We start from the raw sequence: 15,242 nt of genomic DNA on the forward strand, positions 1-15,242 counted from the left end.
GATGTTTAGCAAACTCAAGTGGCGGACTCTGCAAGACAGGCGCTCTCCATCGCGGTGTAGCTTGCTCGCCAGGTTTCGAGAGGGTGCGTTTCTGGATTAGGTATCGAATACATTGCTTCCCCCTACTTATACCTCCCGAGGTGATCACGAATGTAAAATTAGAGAGATTTGCGCCTGCATGGAGGCTTTCAGACAGTCGTTCTTCCCGTGAACCATACGCGACTGGAACAGAAAAGGGAGGTAATGACAGTAGCACGTAAAGTGCCCTCCGCCACACACCGTTGGGTGGCTTGCGGAGTATAAATGTAGATGTAGATGTAGGGGGAGAGGGGGGAGTGAGAGAGAGAGGGGAGAGAGAGGCAGAGGGGGATAGATGGGGAGAGAGGGCGAGAGAGCAGGAGAGAGAGAGATTGGGAGAGAGAGAGAAGAGAGAGAGAGGGGCAGGGGGAGAGGGAGGGGAGAGAAGGGCTGAAAGACAGGGTGAGAGAGGGGGGTATAGAGAGGGGAGAGGGAGAGTGGGAGAGAGGGTGGGGGAGAAAGAGAGGGTTAGGAGAGGGAGAGGGAGGAGGGAGAGTGGTGGAGAGGGGGGAGGAGCGAGATGGGTAATATCTCAAATGCTTCGATTGTCTGCTGTTCCGGTTTCATCACAGTCCATGTTTCACTACCATACAATGCTGTACTCTAGACGTACATTCTCAGAAATTTCTTCCTCAAATTAAAGCCGATATTTGATACTAGTAGACTTCTCTTGACCAGGTATGCCTTTTTTGCCATAGCAAGTCTGCTTTTGATGTCCTTAGTCGGTCATTGATTATTTTACTGCCTAGTAGCAGAATTCATAACCATCTATTTTGTGACCACCGGTCCTGATGTTAAGTTTCTCGCTGTTCTCAATTCTACTCCTTCTTATTACCTTCGTCTTTCTTCGATTTACTCCAATCAATAGACTGTTCATCCCGTTCAGCGGATCACGTAATTCTTCTTCATTTTCTCTCACGATAGCAGTGCCATCAGCAAATCGTATCATTGATATCCTTTCACCTTGAACTTTAATTCCACTCCTGAACCTTTCTTTTATTTCCATCATTGCTTCCTCAATGTACAGATTGAACAGTGGAGGCGAAAGACTACATCTCTATCTTACAACCTTTTTAATACGAACACTTTGTTCTTGGTCGTCCACTCTTATATTTCCCTCCTGGTTGTTGTACATATTGTATATGACCCGTCTCTCCCTATAGCTTACTCCTACTTTTATCAGAATTTCGAACATCTTGCACCATTTTACATTGTCGAGCGCTTATTCCAGGTCAACAAATCCTATGATTGTGTATTGATTTTTCTTTAGTCTTGTTTCCATTATTAATTGCACTGTCAGAATCGCCTCTCTCGTGCCTCTACTTTTCCTAAAGCCAAACCGATCGTCATCTAGCGCATCCTCAATTTTCTTCTCCATTCTTCTGTATATTATTCTTGTAAGCAACTTGGATGCATGAGCTGTTAAGCTGACTGTGCGACAATTCTCGCACTTGTCAGCTCTTGCCGTTTTCAGAATTGTGTGCATGATGCTTTTCCGAAAGTTAGATAAAATGTCGCCAGACTCATACATTCTACACACCAACGTGAAGAGTCGTTTTGGTGCCAATTCCCACAATGATTTAAAAATTCTGATGGAGTGTTATCCATCCCTTCTGCCTTATTTGACTTTAAGTCCTCCAAAGCTCTTTTAAATTCTGATTCTAATACTGAATACTATCCAGGAAGAAACACAAATAAAAGCACCATCAACTGTCTAGCTTTTGCAGATGACATAGAATTAATTAGTAACTCACTCGATAGTGCCACAAAACAAATCACAGAACTATACAAGGAAGCATACGAAACAGGACTATAAATATCATTTGGAAACTTACACTTCATGACAAATATCAATAATGCCTTTCCCCTCCCCAAACCTTAAAATTAATAGTAACACATTATCCAAAACATAATTTGGGGGAATGAGTAACAGTCAGTACAAAAGAACAGATATTCAAGAAAAATAGAGTATTACATAAAATATAAAGGTAATGCTACATGACAAAAATTATATATATAACAAAACTGTTTTGTCCTGGAACACAAGACAAAGACGCTATAAAACACCGGCAACGCCTGAAACGCCGTATGCACCAGAAACAAACTAACGAGATTTGGGAATCTTGAATAACTGGAAAAAAGTTGTAAGAATAATTTAAGGAGAATACTGAGACCTGAAGGTAATAATCTCGTGGTCGTGCGGTAGCGTTCTCGCTTCACACGCCCGGGTTCCCGGGTTCGATTCCCGGCGGGGTCAGGGATTTTCTCTGCCTCGTGGTGGCTGGGTGTTGTGTGATGTCCTTAGGTTAGTTAGGTTTAAGTAGTTCTAAGTTCTAGGGGACTGATGACCTAAGATGTTAAGTCCCATAGTGCTCAGAGCCATTTGAACCATTTTGAAGGTAATAGTAATCCTGAATACAAATTAAGATCAATCTGAGAGCTCTATTTGAAAATGGGGAAGCTGGCTGATGTAATGAGGAAAAGCAGTCTACAGTTCCAAAGACATATTTATTGAATGGATAATAACACACTATGCAAGCAGATTTTCAACTTACTAAGCAGCTACAAATCCAAACACGTATGGTTCACTGAAACCGACAAAAGTCTGAAAAACACTGTAACTATAATGGGCGTAATGGATGACGTACTACATTTTAGAGAAGCAACACAATGAGAATTATTTAAGAAGAAAGAGGCGTGCGAAAGGAAGGAAGTGACCGAAGAAGAAAAGGAACGACACGCTCGAAGTGGAATGAAGTATGGGAACAACAAAATTTAAACACAAAGAAGAAAATCCAAAACTGATTTAATGTACCCTTCAAAAGAGTTATCCGAAAAAAATGAATGATATGAAATTTGCCAGGTTCTGACAAAATGGAGCCCACAGAAGATAGCATAAGCGCTAGGAAGAAGAGAAAAAAAGAAGAGACCGTAGTTTTCAAAATGATGGAGAACAGCAGTAAGTCGTCCTTTCCTTTCAGGCTTTATTAAGAAAATCTAGATTTCGGCTTGTCACAGGCTATTATCAGGGCAGCATTTCAAAGTTTTAACACATGCCCCAGTACGTCGATCCCCTGGTATTCGGGCTCGTGTCACTGTTCATTCAAGTCTTGAAAGAACTGCGACATGCGCCCTATTAACAGGGGACTGACGTACAAGGGCATGTATTAAAACTTTGAAATACTGCCCTGATAAGGGCTAGTAACTAGTCGAAATTTGAATTTGCTTTAATAAAGACTGAAAGAAAAGAAAGACTGGGGTCAAATCGAAAGACTTGCACCCGGCGAGCGGTGTACCCGACAGGAGGTCCTAGTCACACGACATTAACATTTTTTTTACTGCATTCCACATTCCTAGTAGACGGTAATTTGATGAAGAGGTCATAGTTGTTGTAACACAACTAATAGTAGCAGGTGATGCAGATAAAGCAAAATTAGTCACAAACGACCGAAATAACAAGAACCTTTGGCCCTTTTTCTGTGACAACAAAGGGACTACGGAAATAGAATGGAATAAAATGTCACAGAGAAAATAGGTATGGAGTAGCGGCTAGATAGCCATTTGTATTTTGAGTGATAGTAGCACAAACAAGATACGTAAATAACAAGTACTTATGTGATAGATTTTTGTAAACTCAGGTAATTGTCAGAACCAAAAATCTATTGTCATCAATGTTAAGATAAATGTGATTTGTTGCGTAAAGGCCCACTGCTATTATCAAGAAAGGGGACTACAAAGAATAAATAAAGGGTCCCGAGTTAGAGTCTCGCTCCCGCACACAGTTATAATTTACCAGGTAGTTTCAATAGATAAATAGTATCGCAAACTTCCAAATACTGATTTAATTCATCAATAATTATTAGTACAACATTCTTGGAATGTTGAGGTCACCCAAATGAAAATGAATGGCCCTAACCGTTCGATGGGTAACAAATCGTTACCGTCAGAAATGGTACGACTCACGAGGTAACAGGTATCAGGACATTAATTTTAGCCGTCAGTATACACACGATAGCATTGACAGCTAGTTACTAGTATCAATTTGATCCTGGTAAGTGATATGATGCCCACAAACAGTGCTGGGTTGTCTAATGAACGATTGTTTAAACTCACATAATCCATGTTTTCATGAGCTGCAACACAGTCACGTATTAGAACAGTGATCCAGAAAATGTACAATAAATTGCCTTTCCTTTCTGTCAGTGATCACAAAATTTTTGGACTCTAGACTACCGGTTACGGTTCAGATCCGCATAAAAATGGGACATGAAATAGAAATAGTAGACAGATAAGGAAAAATTGTTGCTTTCATTGATGTGGAAACATGCGCTTCAAATACTCCCAGAAACACCTGTTTTGTAACATTTCCTAATAAAATAAGGTTCTAGTGGCTTCGTCACAAAATATATACACAACCAGCATACTGTAGCCTCGCATATTTAAAACATGGTATAAACTAGGCCACAGTGCTCTCGGATTCATACTGTCAATAGCGCTACTGTTCGTAACAAACTGCTGGAACGACTGAGAAAAATATACGTATTCTTCACAGAAGGCAAAACGACCGTGTTCTCGGTTGTTTGGAAAAGCATGAAGGTTATAAATCCAAAAATGAGGTTCAAAATGGTTCTGAGCACTATAGGACTTAACATCTATGGTCATCAGTCCCCTAGAACTTAGAACTACTTAAACCTAACTAACCTAAGGACATCACACAACACCCAGCCATCACGAGGCAGAGAAAATCCCTGACCTCGCCGGGAATCGAACCCGGGAACCCGGGCGTGGGAAGCGAGAACGCTACCGCACGACCACGAGATGCGGGCCAAAAATGAGGTGCCAGCAAAAGTTCTCAATGGGTAACGCAATATTGTATCCAGAGCCTACTTTGCTTTATTTGATAATGTTTTACATTAATTAATGAACGCCTCTGGTATGTATTTCTTGGTTGGTTGGTTGGTTGTTTGGGGAAGGAGACCAGACAGCGAGGTCATCGGTCTCATCGGATTAGGGAAGGATGGGGAAGGAAGTCGGCCGTGCCCTTTCAGAGGAACGATCCCAGCATTTGCCTGGAATGATTTAGGGAAATCACGGAAAACCTAAATCAGGATCGCCGGACGCGGGATTGAACCGTCGTCCTCCCGATTGCGAGTCCAGTGTCTAACCACTGCGCCACCTCTCTCGGTATGTATTTTTTGCCCTGACGTTACATAGTATAAAGTGCGTTACATATTTTCTCCATTTTTCTTACGTTGTTCATATTGCTTCCACGTTTAATTGTCCATTCTCTGTTTATATCATATGTTTCAGTAGCAAGATAGCCGGCCGAAGTGACCGAGCGGTTCTAGGCGCTTCAGTCGGGAACCGCGCGGCCGCTACTGTCGCAGGTTCGAATCCTGCCTCGGGTATGGATGTGTGTGATGTCTTTAGGATAGTTAGGTTTAAGTAGTTCTAAGTTCTAGGGGACTGGTGACCTGAGATTTTAAGTCCCATAGTGCTCAGAGCCATTTTTTGAATAACAAGATAATATTATTAAGCGACAGACACAACATTTTATTAAAATTTTCTTCGAATGGTGTGTCGAAGCGTACATGAGTCACTCTGGCTTAAGCTCCTCCGACTTCTCGCCTCTGCTGCATTTTGACGGTTACGCCAACAAGAGTCGCTAATTACACTACTGGCCATTAAAATTGCTACACCACGAAGACGACGTGCTACAGACGCGAAATTTAACCGACAGGAAGAAGATGCTGTGATATGCAAATGATTAGCTTTTCAGAGCATTCACACAAGGTTGGCGCCGTAGGCGACACCTACCACGTACCGACATGAGGAAAGTTTCCAACCGATGTCTCGTACACAAAAAGTAGTTGACCGGCGTTGCCTGGTTAAACGTTGTTGTGATGCATCGTGTAAGGAGGAGAAATGCGTACCATCCCGTTTCAGACTTTGATAAAGGTCGGATTGTAGCCTATCGCGATTGCGGTTTATCGTATCGCGGCATGGCTGCTGGCGTTGGTCGAGATCCAATGACTGTTAGTAGAATAAGGAATCGGTGGGTTCAGGAGGGTAATACGGAACGCCGTGCTGGATCCCAACGGCCTCGTATCACTAGCAGTCGAGATGACAGGCATCTTATCCACATGGCTGTAATGGATCGTGCAGCCACGTCTCGATCCCTGAGTCAACAGATGGGGACGTCTGCAAGACAACAACCGTCTGCACGAACAGTTCGACGACGTTCGCAGCAGCATGAACCGTCAGCTCGAAGACCATGGCTGCGGTTACCCTTGATGCTGCATCACAGACAGGAGCGCCTGCGATGGTGTACTTAGCGACGAACCTGGGTGCACGAATGGCAAAACGGCATTTTTTCGGATGAAGCCAGGTTCTGTTTACAGCATCATGATGGTTGCATCCGCGTTTGGCGACGTAGCGGTGAGTGCACATTGGAAGCGTGTGTTCGTCATCGCCATACTGGCGTATCACCCGACGTGATGGTATGGGGTGCCACTGGTTACACGTCTCGGTCACCTCTTGTTCGCACTGACGGCACTTCGAACAGTGGACGTTACATTTCAGATGTGTTACAACCCGTGGCTCTACCCTTAATTCGATCCCTGCGAAACCCTAGATTTCAGCAGGATAATGCACGACCGCATGTTGAAGGTCCTGTACGGGCTTTTCTGGGTACAGAAAATGTTCGACTACTGCCCTGGCTAACACATTCTCCAGATCTATCAGCTACTGAAAACGTCTGGTCAATTGTGTCCGAGCAACTGGCTCGTCACAATACGCCAGTCACTACTCTTAATGAACTGTGGTATCATGTTGAAGCTTCATGGGCAGCTGTACCTGTACACGCCATCCAAGCTCTGTTTGACTCAATGCCCAGGCGTATCACGGCCGTTATTACGGCCAGAGATGGTTGTTCTGGGTACTGATTTCTCAGGATCTATGCACCCAAATTGCTTGAAAATGTAATCACATGTCAGTTCTAGCGTAATATATTTGTCCAATGAATACCCGTTTATCGTCTGCATTTCTTCTTGATGTAGCAGTTTTAATGGCCAGTAGTGTATCTACTTTTGGCTTTTTTTGTTATCCTTTCCGCTTCTTTCCCTCGTTATTCTTTCAGCTTTTTATTATTTTATTAGCTCCATAAACTTGTCTTTTTGTGTGTTATTATTTTTGTGTAAAATAATCACAAGACGCTCTCAGAATCAGATATTGCCACTTAACCATTTGCTTTTCAATGTTTTAGGACTTACTACATCTGTGTTTCAAGTTATTACATTATTATCGGTGCAGTAACTTGTACATTTGGCAAACCTATTACAGTCTTTATCTGTTGTACTCTTCATTCATTACTTGCTGCACAATTGTACATTTGATTAATATTCATAGACTTACAGTGGCGACATCTAACGAGCTAACGGCAGAGTCATACGTTGCGGCAACTGTGCCTGCAAATTGTTATGAATATTAGTGGTGTTGACAGTTCCGCTGGCACTGTGGTCTAGTTTACACCATATTTTAAATATGTGCAACGATGCTACACTAGTTTTGTGTGTATTTTGTGACCGTGCCACTATGACTATTATACTAGGACATGGTGTATAACAGTTTTACTTCGTCATATTTTAAGCGTATTTTTGCACACTGATGAAAGTAATAATTGTTCGTTATGGCATATCTGATTGCTTTAAGATGTAATCTGTCAACTACTTGTACTTGATTTCCCATGTTTTCGTACAGATTTGAAAATGGGCTGGCCGAAATCGGTTGTTTAAGGACCGAAAGTTTTGTGATCATTGACGGAAATATAAAGAGATTTATTCGAATCCCTGTTTTACTGAAATTAAAGGACCGACCCCACCTCTTCTGGTCGGCTCCCTTCGTCTCCACTCCTCTCCTAGCACAGCCTAAGTCTTGGTCGGGAACGGTATCCCTCTACACCCTCTCGAATTCCTCCTCCAAAGATCTTCCCACGCACTGTCCCAACTGCTACGTTCCCATGATGCTGATCTTCCTGGTTGACTAAGTCCACTCACCATCATTTCACTGGTCTATGCATCTACACTACTGGCCAATAAATTTGTTACACCAAGAAGAAATTGGACAATATGATTACACTTTCATGCAATGTGGGTTTATACACTCCTGGAAATTGAAATAAGAACACCGTGAATTCATTGTCCCAGGAAGGGGAAAATTTATTGACACATTCCTGGGGTCAGATACATCACATGATCACACTGACAGAACCACGGGCACATAGACACAGGCAACAGAGTATGCACAATGTCGGCACTAGTACAGTGTATATCCACCTTTCGCAGCAATGCAGGCTGCTATTCTCCCATGGAGACGATCGTAGAGATGCTGGATGTAGTCCTGTGGAACGGCTTGCCATGCCATTTCCACCTGGCGCCTCAGTTGGACCAGCGTTCGGGCTGGACGTGCAGACCGCGTGAGACGACGCTTCATCCAGTCCCAAACATGCTCAATGGGGGACAGATCCGGAGATCTTGCTGGCCAGGGTAGTTCACTTACACCTTCTAGAGCACGTTGGGTGGCACGGGATACATGCGGACGTGCATTGTCCTGTTGGAACAGCAAGTTCCCTTGCCGGTCTAGGAATGGTAGAACGATGGGTTCGATGACGGTTTGGATGTACCGTGCACTATTCAGTGTCCCCTCGGCGATCACCAGTGGTGTACTGCCAGTGTATGAGATCGCTCCCCACACCATTATGCCGGGTGTTGGCCCTGTGTGCCTCGGTCGTATGCAGTCCTGATTGTGGCGCTCACCTGCACGGCGCCAAACACGCATACGACCATCATTGACACCAAGGCAGAAGCGACTCTCATCGCTGAAGACGACACGTCTCCATTCGTCCCTCCATTCACGCCTGTCGCGACACCACTGGAGGCGGGCTGCACGATGTTGGGGCGTGAGCGGAAGACGGCCTAACGGTGTGCGGGACCGTAGCCCAGCTTCATGGAGACGGTTGCGAATGGTCCTTGCCGATACCCCAGGAACAACAGTGTCCCTAATTTGCTGGGAAGTGGCGGTGCGGTCCCCTACGGCACTGCGTAGGATCCTACGGTCTTGGCGTGCATCCGTGCGTCGCTGCGGTCCGGTCCCAGGTCGACGGGCACGTGCACCTTCCGCCGACCACTGGCGACAACATCGATGTACTGTGGATACCTCACGCCCCACGTGTTGAGCAATCCGGCGGTACGTCCACCCGGCCTCCCGCATGCCCACTATACGCCCTCGCTCAAAGTCCGTCAACTGCACATACGGTTCACGTCCACGCTGTCGCGGCATGCTACCAGTGTTAAAGACTGCGATGGAGCTCCGTATGCCACGGCAAACTGGCTGACACTGACGGCGGCGGTGCACAAATGCTGCGCAGCTAGCGCCATTCGACGGCCAACACCGCGGTTCCTGGTGTGTCCGCTGTGCCGTGCGTGTGATCATTGCTTGTACAGCCCTCTCGCAGTGTCCGGAGCAAGTATGGTGGGTCTGACACACCGGTGTCAATGTGTTCTTTTTTCCATTTCCAGGAGTGTAGATCCAGAGAAATCAGTACCCAGAACAACCACCTCTGGCCGTAATAACGGCCATGATACGCCTGGGCATTGAGTCAAACAGAGTTTGGATGGCCTGTACATGTACAGCTACCCATGCAGCTTCAACACGATACCGCAGTTCGTCAAGATTAGTGACTGGCGTATTGTGACGAGCCAGTTGCCCCGCCACCATTGACCAGACGTTTTCAGTTGGTGAGAGATATGGAGAATGTGCTGGCCAGGGCAGCAGTCAAACGTTTTCGGTATCCAGAAAGGCCCTTACAGGACCTGCAACATGCATTCGTGCATTATCCTGCTGAAATGTAGGGTTTCGCAGGGATCGAATGAAGGGTAGAGCCACGGGTAGTAACACATCTGAACTGTAACGTCCACTGTTTAAAGAGCCGTCAGTGCGAACAAGAGGTGACCGAGACGTGTAACCAATGGCACCCCATACCTTCACGCCTGGAGATACAGCAGTATGGCGATGACGAATACACGCTTCCAATGTGCGTTGACCGCGATGCAGCCAAACACGGATGCGACCATCATGATGCTGTAAACAGAACCTGGATCCATCCGAAAAAATCACGTTTTGCCATTAGTGCGCCCAGTTTCGTCGTTGAGTACACCATCGCAGGCGCTCCTGTCTGTGATGCAGCATCAAGGGTAACCGCAGCCATGGTCTCCGAGCTGATAGTCCATGCTACTGTAAACGTCGTCGAACTGTTCGTGCAGATTGTTGTTGTCTTGCAAACGTCCCCATCTGTTGACTCAGGGATCGAGACGTGGCTGCACGATCCGTTACAGCCATGCGGGTAAGATGCCTGTCATCTCGACTGCTAGTGATACGAGGCCGTTGGGATCCAGCACGGCGTTCCGTATTACCCTCCTGAACCCACCGATTCCATATTCTGCTAACGGTCATTGGATCTCGACCAACGCGAGCAGCATTGTCGCGATACGATACACCGCAATGGCGATAGAGGCTTTATCAAAGTCGGAAACGTCATGGTACCCATTTCTCCTTCTTTCACGAGGCATCGCAACAACGTTTCACCAGGCAACGCCGGTCAACTGCTGTTTGTGTATGAGAAATCGGTTGGAAACTTTCCTCATGTCGGCACGTGGTAGGTGTCGCCACCGGCGCCAACCTTGTGTGAATGCTCTGAAAAGCTAATCATTTCCATATCACAGCATCTTCTTTCTGTCGATTAAATTTCCCGTCTGTATCACGTCATCTTCGTGGTGTAGCAATTTTAATGGCCTGTTGCGTACTTTAATATAATGGCTCTGAGCACTATGGGACTTAACATCTTAGGTCATCAGTCCCCTAGAACTTAGAACTACTTAAACCTAACAAACATAAGGACATCACACACATCCATGCCCGAGGCAGGATTCGAACCTGCGACCGTAGCAGTCACGCGGTTCCGGACTGCAGCGCCTAGAACCGCAAGACCACCGCGGCCGGCTGCGTACTTTAATCAATCATCATCTTGCCTTTTTACTTTTTTAACTTATGCAACTGTCCCTTTGTCTTCTATCTTTTGTGAAACGTTCACATGCCATTTCATCTGTGTCAGTCTTTTAATTAATCAACAAATGCGTCTTTTATATTTTAAATTACAGATACAAATCCATGTGTTTTTACTACCTCAAACTTCCGTTTCGTCTACTACCGCGTCCACTTTTAAAATAAGTTTTAAACTTTTTACTCTCATATGACCATAGAGCGACGTCTTGTATCAGCTGAGAGCCCACCCTCCTCCAAAAGGGCCAAAGTGAATTAAATGAAAACAAAGAAAAAAAAGTTAAGGGAATTATCAGAGAACTATTATTTCCTTATACTTCGAAGTGAAAGACTGAAAACATACTAGATGAACGCCCTGTAGCAGTAATTCCTTCTGCAATCGGGGAGCACCACCTCGGCGTAATCCATCCCGCGGCAGCAGCGGCAGTAGTGGCGGCGGCATTACGGGGACGCCAGTCCGAGAAATTACTGCGACGGCCCGCTGTCGCAAAGTTTAGCCGGGGGCACGGGCCGCGGCGAAGAGATTTGTGTTTATTAGAGCGGGCGGGGCGCCATGTCCCGAGATCCTAGTTCGACCTCGTTTCTCGTGAATTAGGGAAGACGCTGTACGTATACATACATACGTATATATATATTCAGAGTCTGGGCCGGAGTATAATTGAATTACGCTGCCTCTGTAGGAGGCGGCATAAATCAAAGGCTTGTGGGGGTGGGAGGGAGACGGGACTGAGTCTGGATTGTTTATGCGGGCTGGGTAGGTCCCGACTTAGCCGAGAATACGACGTCGCGGGTTTGCCTAGGCTGCAGGCGCAAGCGCCACCGCCCAAACTTTTTGCGTAGCCGTAGCCGAGTCTCCGGAAGAAAATTTCAAAACACTCGCCGCCAGCCGTCTGGACGGAGATCAAAGGAGTTCTGATGGCCTGGCGCCAGTTCACTGCCGAGATGTCTAAAAAAAAGGGAGGTAAAAATTATATTGCTAGTATGCGTCTGGTGGAGAGGGCGTTGTTATGATCACAGCATTACGTTCGGCACGTGTGCCTGAATGTTCCAAAGACTGTGAGAGTGTTTAGGTTTCTTGGCCGAATTCTTAAACAAAAGCGGCCTACTCAATCTCTTTCTTGAAAGACTCTTATGCTCTCACATGTCGGACAATTCGGCAAACGGCCGAAATATTTTTGTGCCACAGTAAACATTTCTTTTGTTTTGATGAGAGACACACATGATTCTCTTGTAAAAAATCGCGTCTTCTCATCTGTCAGAGCAGAAAATATACGGTATAAAAGTATAACGCAATACTTCACGATTTACAGTTCGCTAGCTAATTTCGCCTGACACGAAGCGATTAGCTAACGCTCGATTCTTTAGGGAATCGTACCATCATGTATCAATGAGTTTCAAACTTACGAATCCTTTACAAAGCAAAGGAAATTTTAAAAAAATGGTTCAAATGGCTCTGAGCACTATGGGACTTAACATCTGTGGTCATCAGTCCCCTATAACTTAGAAGTAACTAAACGTAACTAACCTAAGGACATCACACACATCCATGCTCAAGGCAGGATTCGAATCTGCGACCGTAGCAGTCACGCGGTTCCATACTGTAGCGACTAGAACCGCACGGCCACACCGGCCGGCCGAAGTTTAGAAAAGGTTTGAAATTATGCATAACGCTGCAGTCTTACTTCGTGAACAGTGGAAATATATAAGCGATAGTTTTTCTTTCGTCATTTTGTGGGGTTTGTCAGCTACAAAAAAGTTTCACATTTGTTTGAAATTTTGTGTAATGTTTGTTGCAAGTCACTCACAAGGGAACATTCCTAAATGTAAATAAACGATCTTCATGAAACTGCGAGGATGTGTAGAGGTGGCAAATTATGCAATACATATTTTTGGTTTGTGACTACTTCCACTTTTGAGGGTTAAAACAAACCCCCACAAGTAACTTGGCAATTTGATATATTAGCTTTCGATAGAATATCTTAGAAACGATGATACATAGAAAAATGTTTTTCATATACATGTGATTCGTGATTAACGCTCTTAAAACCTGTTTAATCGACTTTTGTGATAATTTGTAATTTTGAAAAGTACACCACCGCAATCAGTTACTTTTGAAAAAAGAAAACCTTAATTACAACATAAATTAAAGAAGCTTTCAAGGCACAAACGGCTTTCAGCTCTGAGACCGTTTCTGAAATATCATTTTTGGAAAATAAGCTGTACACGACGTTCCGTCGGAGTATTTTCAACAGACACAATTAAAATATCTAAACACTTATTATTTTTCAAACTATTTATTTCCTTACATTTTATTTATCTTTTAAACTGTTATATTACGTTTTACACAGATGATTTTTTTTTACTGTTCAACATATGTGTATTTTGTTAATCGATAATAATACGTAACTCATAATTGTGTGACAAAATCATTACAATACTGTTCGTCTGTTAAGAAATGATGAAAACATAATGTTTGTTTACACCATGCACATAAAATGAACGACATTGTTGCGCACAATATACACGGCGGAGAAAGTAATACAAGGTTCGGCAGGATTTCAAATTTTTACGCCTGATCCTGTAAGTATCGTGAATTGTGTCAGGCCTATTTCAGTACATTGGTAAGCATTGGTGAAGAGGATTGATTATACGCTAGTGACTTCAGTTTGATTATATTGTTTCTCAACTGGAGACTGACATCATAATCATTCAACAAAACTAGGCCCGAAGATCTTCTCCAAAAGTTCAAACATCGAAAGCCATATCGACCCACGGGTGTACCTGTGGCGTCAAGCCCTTTAGGGTCATCAGATGAACACGTTCCTTGTCCTCAGATACGATACTCTAAACAGTTGTTAATCGTCCCAATAATCTATCAATAATACAGATTTTTCTTCCTCAGTGGGAAATAACGTTCTTCAAATATCTTTTGTCCTGATCAGACGTTTGTTTACCAGATTTCAATGCTCTGATAAGGACATTTGGTGCTTCAAAAAGAGATTCCTGAAGTCTTGGTCCAATCTCTCCACTAATTTCTTTTAAAACTATGAAAAGGCGGATGGTCAGCGTGAAAGAAACCGTTTTGAGTGTCGTTCCCGAAACAAAGAAACTAGTTAGTCTGGTGATCCCAGACGCCTCGAAGGCACAGGTACCGAAAGTATATGGGTTTCGCTATTGGAAGAATTTTGTGAAAAGAGTTTCAGATCTGGTTTTGTTGTATGATAATGATGTTAACTTCCACTCTAGAAACAAAATAGTCAGGCTGCAGTCCCTAGTACATAAACAATTCTCTTCGCCAAGGCTTACTAATGTACTGAAATATACCTGATACAAATCAACATATTTAGAGGATTATCCGTGAAAATTTGAAATCCTACTGAAATTTGTACTACATTATGGTCTTCGTTGTGTATATTATGTAAAGAAATTTCGTTCATTTTATGTGCATTATGTAAAAAAAGTTATGTTTAAATGATTCTTTTACAGATGGTAATTACACTAACTCAGCAAATGTCATGGGATAAAAATGGTTCAAGTGGCTCTGAGCACTATGGGACTTAACATCTAAGGTCATCAGACCCCTAGAACTTAGAACATCTTAAACGTAACTAACCTAAGGACATCACACACTCCCATGCCCGAGGCAGGATTCAAACCTACGACCGTAGCAGTCGCGCGGTTCCGGACTGAAGCGCCTAGAACCACTCGGCCACCGCGGCCGGCGTCATGGGATAGTAGGACACATAATGCGCCGGTGTGTTGTTTGCGTACCACACTCCCCATGCGCCAGCTGTAGTTGTATAGGAGACCTGTTGAGATGTGGTTGAGCAAGTGATTTGTGTAACACGCACCGTCGTCATGAGTTCACGCTGTTCGAAGGAGATAAGTTGATTGGTGCCGGCAGATGGGAATTAGGTTTCGGCGCTGGTGCAGAAATTCGGCTTCACACGTTCAACTGTGTCGAGGCTGTATCGTGAATGGCTGAATGAGGGTGTCGCAGTCCACAGCAAATGAACTACCCGCCATCCAGCCACCCTCGATTATCAGCC

Source organism: Schistocerca piceifrons, chromosome 4, assembly GCF_021461385.2.
Source record: "Schistocerca piceifrons isolate TAMUIC-IGC-003096 chromosome 4, iqSchPice1.1, whole genome shotgun sequence".
Lineage (NCBI taxonomy): Eukaryota > Metazoa > Arthropoda > Insecta > Orthoptera > Acrididae > Schistocerca > Schistocerca piceifrons.